This window comes from Myotis brandtii, unplaced genomic scaffold (assembly GCF_000412655.1).
Source record: "Myotis brandtii unplaced genomic scaffold, ASM41265v1 scaffold658, whole genome shotgun sequence".
NCBI lineage: Eukaryota > Metazoa > Chordata > Mammalia > Chiroptera > Vespertilionidae > Myotis > Myotis brandtii.
The window spans coordinates 2,198,391-2,205,182 of NW_005370558.1; the positions used below are offsets into that span (position 1 = coordinate 2,198,391).

Sequence of the window (6,792 nt, forward strand, 5' to 3'; positions counted from 1 at the left end):
AGCATGGGTGTATGTCTATAGAAATCAAGGGGCATGGGTGTGTGTCTACAGAAATCTAGGGGCAGGAGAGAATGGGCATTCTGAGTTCTCTGTGAGCATTAGAAAGGGTAGGATTAAGAGGGACATGTTTTTCATTCTGTCAGCTTAAATTCCCTTTCCAAATTCCATTCTGGTTATATGATCAGGCTACCACTGAATTTATGGGTTGCCACAGTCTGGCTGGGAGGGCAGATTTAGTCAGAAAGAAAGTTTATTTCTTCTAAAGGTAGCTCAAGAAGCAGCAGCATTTGGCATGTACACAGTGGAATGTGCTTCTGATTTGGGGGTTATGGGGACCTGGGTCTGGCTCCATCCCTCGGAGTCCTAGAACTCAGGAAAATGGTCTCATTCTCTTTGCTTTTGAAGCCATGTCTCTGCCTAATAGGTCCATTTCTCAGTGACATGTGGCTACTTAGTGAGATGATATATGCAAAGGGCCTATAGATTATCATTACATTAATTAAAGCAATCATCCTTCTTGTCTGATCGCTGTGGCTAGGACTTCCGCACTGTGTTGCTAAGAGTGGTGAGAGCAGACATCCCTGTCTTGTTTCTGATCTTAAGGGAAATGCTTTTAGTTTTTGCCCATTGAGTATGATGTTGGCTGTGTGTCTGTCATACATGGCCTTTATTACGCTGAGAAGAAAATAGAAACAGAGGCATGGATGCATGCAACATGACAGCTGTCGGAGAGGAGAGGGGAGGGAAGAACTGGGTGAAAGAAGAAGGGATTGGTCAAAGAACATTCATACATAACCCACAGGCACAGACAACAGTGTGGTGATGCCCAAGGGAAGGGGGGCGGGGCGTTGGCAGAGGTGGGCAGAGGGGGGATGGGAACATCTGTAATAGTTTCACAATAAAAGTAAGGTAAGAAAATCATCCTTCCTTTAGCATTTTGTACTTCCCACACATATTCTTCTCTACTGTACTACCTAGGAAATTGCTCGGACTTCCATTAGAGGTGGAACTCGGAGAGGCACAGATCCTTACCAAAGCGAAAAATTGCAGCCTAGATGCACACCACCTGGCTTCATTGCATTTACCTGTGTGTTCTATCTTCAAGGTTCTATGGAAATGTCCCAGAGGCTGAGAGCAACAAGGTGAGTATTGGACCCTCCACCCCCATTTCAACCCCATCAGCCCCACATTTCCCTGCCAGATATTGGGGTTTTGCCCTCAATTTCATTTAATGAATATGAAAACCATTGTCTGAGAACAATTAGTCTTGGATAAGTCCCTGTAAACAATTAAACCAAGAAAAGCCTCCGTTTATTGAGCTCTTACTATGTGCCAGGTACTGTGCCAAGAATTTGCCATATATGATCTCATCTGAGCTCTGTGAGGTTAAGATCGGCATCCTCTTTATATGGATGACAAAGCTGAGGACTGAAAGGTCAGTGACGTCTTGGGGGTTGCGGAGATAGTGGGAGATGAGATAGGGAAACTAGGTATTTCAAACAAAGCATTAAAAAACACACTTTAACAACTGAGTTTAGCAGCACCCCTCTCAATCTTTATCTATATTCTGTTTAGGCAAATCAGAGAATATTCATCTTGTGCACCCTTTTCTTCCCCCAAACATGTCACGTCACCTCATCACATCTCACAGGGTCGAAGTGCACTCACATCTATTGCAAAGGGCTCCGATACACCCTATGCCAGCAAACTTTCCACGGGTTCCTTAGCACGGGACAAACCTTCCCCAGCCCTGAGCTGGGCTTGTCATATTGCAGGACAAGGCGGAAAGCAGGCTGGGGTGGGCAGCAGGTCTTATTTCTAAAGCACATATGGGAAAGCTCCATAAAAAGCGGGGGTGGGGGGTGGGAAGTCCACAAAACCTGAGAAAGAAGTATTCATTCTTCAAGCGGGGCTCTCGCCTGCTCTCCCTCTGGACAGAAAGCATTTCCAAAGAGTCCCCCGGCAGCATCGTGCTTTATGGCTGACAGCTTTAGAATCTGCAAAGGCCCGAACTCAAAACCCGGCGCATTCTGGAGTCAGAACCCAGCATTTCTATCAGCCCCAGGCGGCTCCCTTTTCTCCCAACCTGTGCCAACACAGCCTCCTGCTTGTAAAATACAGCCAAGACTCCGACCTGCCAGCCTAGCGAGACACCTCAGACCTGGCAAGATAAAATGCCAGGGAGTGGGACAGGCGGGTGAGGAACGCACGAGAAGCAATCCAACGTTGGCCAAGTGCCCCTTTTAACCTCCAAGGTGAGGGCAGTTTTGGGAAATGCCAATGATTATCCAAACTTCCAGTTACTGAGCAATCACTCCTTTTCTCTTCATAATGACAACAGAAGTTATCCTGCCCATTTTAGAGAAGTAGAAACTGAGGCTCAAAGAGGTTATGTACTTTCAACAAGGTCACACATGGGGTGGCGGTGGTGGGGATGCGAAAGGAATCCCCTACAGCACCAATGAGAGAGAGGAACCCCTGTGTTCTTTCCAGTCAGCCAGGGGAAGTAGAGTAGATCCTGGAGGAGAATTTGTCTCTTAGGGCTTTCTCTAGAGAAATCAGGAGGGAGAGGTGATTCTAGAAAGATATGGCAAACTGCTGGCTCTAAGGAACCCCGAACATGCCCATGTGCCCAGCCCAAGGACCAGTGGATCAGGAGGCATCCGCAGGGAGTCCCCACCCTTCACAACAGGGGTGTCCAGCTCTCTGGTCTCAGAGCCTGTAGCTGTCTGGTCACCTGGCCCTAGGAGTCACCTTGTGGCTCCTGTCCCCAGCCCTCACCCTTTCCCCTGTCTGACCACAGGGTGGATGTTGTGGAATGAGGGGGTGATACAAAAGGGAAAGCTGTAAGGTAAGGGCTGTTTAGATGTAAATGTGTATTGTTCTCTCCACAATCTTCTATCAATCCCCCCTATCCCATCCCAGTGTAATGCTGCTATGAACAAACTTCAATTTGCAAACCAACTTCCCTAACCCTCCCAGAAACCTGCACAGGTGAATCAGCCAGGCAGGGAGTGAAGCGAAAGTTCTTATTTTCCCTCTGAAGAACGGCACAGATAAAAACTTTTTTTACCGAAAGTTCCTTCCATGTGTGACTATTCGTAGAACTAGAACAAACAGACGAAAGTTTACAGAAAACAGCCCAGGTGCACCCAGATCAGAATAAATACCCACGTTGCTAGCGGCGCAGAGAAAACAAGTTTTGTAATTATGAAAAATGCAACCCACTTGGTACCAGGAAGGCAAACAGTATGTCAAAATGATCTTTGGTGATGGGGCGAAACAGACTTACCTTTCCGGAGCTGGAAACGACCTAGATTCTTGAATGAACCCGCTCCATGGAATGAGTGCCTGGAGGTGAGCAGCAGCGGGCTCCCAGGTGGCTGCCCCCAGAGTCCCCCCACCTCGCGCTGCCTTTGTTCCGAGGAGGGGCTGGCGTGTGTGAGGGAGAGCGTGGGACAGTAGGCGGCTGTGGCCAGTGCAGCCAGCTTTGGCGGGCTTATATAGCGAGCTCCTTCCTCTGTAATGGGACGCCTCGCCTCCAGACATCCTTTCCCACTTTTTCAGTTGGCGAATTAAAGGAACAGCCCTCCCAGCGGAGGAGCGGGGTTAGCTCATGAAAGAGCTCTCTGCCTGCTCTCTGCCAGGAAAAGAGCTCATTTGCATACAATTTATGGCGAAAGTAGGAATTCCTGCCCCCCTCCCTCCTGCCCCTGACTCAGAGCAGCTGGGAGTGATGTGTGCGTTTTGCTTTGCTCCCCAAACGGATTTTCTGATTGTGAGACAGAAGCCCAGGGAGGGAGAGGGAGCAGGAGCAGGGGTCTGGCTCTGCACCTCCGCGGGCGGGAAACGTGACTGTGACGGGGCTCCCTGAGCTCTGGGCTCTGCGCAGCAGCTGCTCAGTGGCACCTCCGAGAAAGCAAATGTGTTCCTGGAAAGAGGAGATAAAGCCCTTCAGAAGCTGGGGAGGTTTGGGTTTCTCTGGGCCAGCAGAAAGATAGCCCAAGATTAGTTCTCAGCAGGTGGAGACAGGGCCACAGCCCAGATCAGCCCCACATCTCCTCTGGGAGGCAGCCATGCCAGCTGCCTGGAGGCGGCATTGTCCCAGCCCCCGTGCCCCACAGGGGGCAGCTTTCTGAGCCTGTGCACGCCCTGCGCCTGGTCCTGTCTTCTAAGCTGCATCTCCCGGGGAAAGTTCTCTGAGGCTTATTCTCAATGCTGAAAGGTGTTGGCCACAAACAAAAAGAAAAAAAAAAAAGTAATGTCTGGGGAAGAAAAAATGTCTCTATAGCCTTCTAGGTTTTCTGCCCTGTTTAAGAATTAAATTGGCGTGAGATGGATTAACAGGAGGAAATAAAATTGAATTCTGTATGTAAGGGGGCTCCATAAGAATATGAAGAGTCCCTAGATGGCCAGGCAGTGGGGCTTACGTGCCTCTGAAGGAAGGAGAAGGGGCAGACGTGGGGCTGCAAAGGGGAGGAAAGCAAATCACATGAAGATGACAAAACAAATATTTGCCGGCGCCCAGAGACAATGGGACAGAGAGGACTCTGGTCTTCAAGCCCTGCCCCCTATTCTTTGTAGATATCTCTGCTGATGGTGCCCACCCTGGACAATCCTTTAAATTCCTTTCGGCAGTTAAGGGGGCAAGTTCAAAAAGCCCTACCTGAGTCTTTTGTTTCTTGAAAACAATCAGCCTAAAATATTCCCCATGCCAAAGAAACACATCTGGGGTGGCAACATCCTGCTCCCTCCAGTAACAACTGAATCTTTGACACATAAGCTGCGCCTCTGCCCTCCAGCCTGCTGTGGATGGCTTCCAAGCTCTGAGTCATCAGAGGTTTGGTGGTGAGGATGCATCCAGTACCCTCGGGGCACACACAGGCATTTGAGGGGATGGGAAGAAGCCAGGGCACGGCACCCATGCTTGAGCTTGTCACAGCGCGTGGACGTTTTGTGATAGTGGAGGGACAGGGACATGAGGCATCGTGGAACCTCCTTCGTTAGGTCTATATTAAGTACCATGCAAAGTGCTTTATGGACGTTATTTTGTAACATTCTTGCAATCACCCTGTGATAGGCACCAAGTGCTGTCTGACCCTGTTCACAGACAAGAGACTGAGGTTCTGAGAAGTAATTAACTCCACTAAGGGAATACACCTGGGAAGCACTCAGGTTATAACACTGGGCTCCATCATTCTTCCTATTACACTTCAAGGCCCAGGAGCACTGTAGGCTGATGTTTAAATGATGTTTAATGCCTTATTAGATTATAACACTGCTTGTATAAACATCACTGCCACATTTGAATGTGGAAGATATGTTTCTCTGTTCTGGAGAGCTAATTCAGAGTTGCTTGGTTTTTACTAACCACTAATAACAGAAATTTCAATTAGCCACCTATTTTCAATACTGAATGATATCACCTCTATGCTTGTGATTTTTATTGTTGTGGCCTTAGTTTCCCCATCTAAAAAAAGTGGGACAAGGTTATCCCTATGGCCGCTCTGGCTCTGGTATCCTAGGATTCTCTGCTTAACTGATCGTCCCAGACGGCAAGAAAGCCCATAAATAGTCATGTCATACAACAGCTCATTTGAACTTTTGAACCATTTTGGCTAATTCAAATGTTAGTTGTTTTGGAAGTTTTTAATTCTGTGTTTTAGCCAAGCACATTGTAGTAGCACAAGGCTGTGTCTTCCAACCGGTAGTGAATGCTTCCATGCCTCTTGGCTTTCTAACATCTACCAAGTGGACCTCCTGGGTTAAGGAATAAATTACTAGAATAGCACATAAGCCATGGCATATGGCATATGGGCTGCATTTACACATAATATAGAATCAATATATATTAACAACTATGTGTGCTTTTAACAGATAAGGAAGCATTCATTGCCTCTCCATGGTGTAATTATGCCCATGTATGTCTAGTTTTTCCTCCTCCACTCTAGGCTTCTAGAGGACAGTGACCATGCCTGCATTTTCTGTGCCTAGCACAGAGCCTTGGGTATAACAGAAGCTCAGTAAATGTTCATTGAATGAAGGAAGGAATGGAGGAACGTGAATATTTGACATGCTGTGCTTTATAATGAAATCCTTTCTTTTTTACCCATAGACTGTAAGAAGGAAATTAGATTATTGTAGCCAACACAGCCATTGCACAGATGAGAAAAGGGGAGCCCAGAGAGGTGATTAGCCAAGGCCTGCATGGCTGTTTTCCATGCAGATGGTCACCACAGTCAGAACTGAGCAATCAAGCCATGCGAGACATTACAGCAAAGGATATTTATGAGATTAATAACCACTCATCCTCCAGTTCGCCAGAGGCCACACGTCTTGGCTTCCGATCTCTTACGGTTGCATCCTTCTTAGTACTGCTTATAAACACCACCTCTGCACGGAGTTCTCAGCCAGAGACGGATTTTGTTGTTGCTCATTCACAGGTTGTTGGTGTAGGCTGTGGATTGGAGGCCAGAAGGAACGTGGGGGTTTGCCTCAGGTGAGATCATTCTCATTTCCTTAAAGGTCTGTTAATTGTCAGACATTCCACCGATAGATCAGCCAATGAGTGGAATATTGGCCAGGCCTGGCACTATCTGAGGAAGCCGAGTGTCCATTTCTTTGAGAAGTCTGTCATCCGCCCTAACCAGTTTGGTTCAGTGGATAGAGCGTCGGCCTGCGGACTGAAGGGTCCCAAGTTTGATTCCGGTCAAGGGCATGTACCTTGGTTGCGGGCACATCCCCAGTAGGGGGTGTGCAGGAGGCAGCTGATCGATGTTTCTCTCTAATCAA

At 47.9% G+C, this 6,792-nt stretch overlaps 1 protein-coding gene across 1 annotated transcript in view; it reads right to left on the reverse strand.

The window, feature by feature from the left end:
• The window catches only part of TNC (tenascin C), an 89,811-nt gene extending 86,251 nt beyond the window's left edge, over window positions 1-3,560 (reverse strand). The window contains exon 1 of the mRNA XM_005880931.2: window positions 3,293-3,560. The gene's annotated coding sequence lies outside the window, so the exon portion shown is untranslated. The remainder of the gene's footprint in view (window positions 1-3,292) is intronic.
• Between the last annotated feature and the right edge of the window lie 3,232 nt (window positions 3,561-6,792).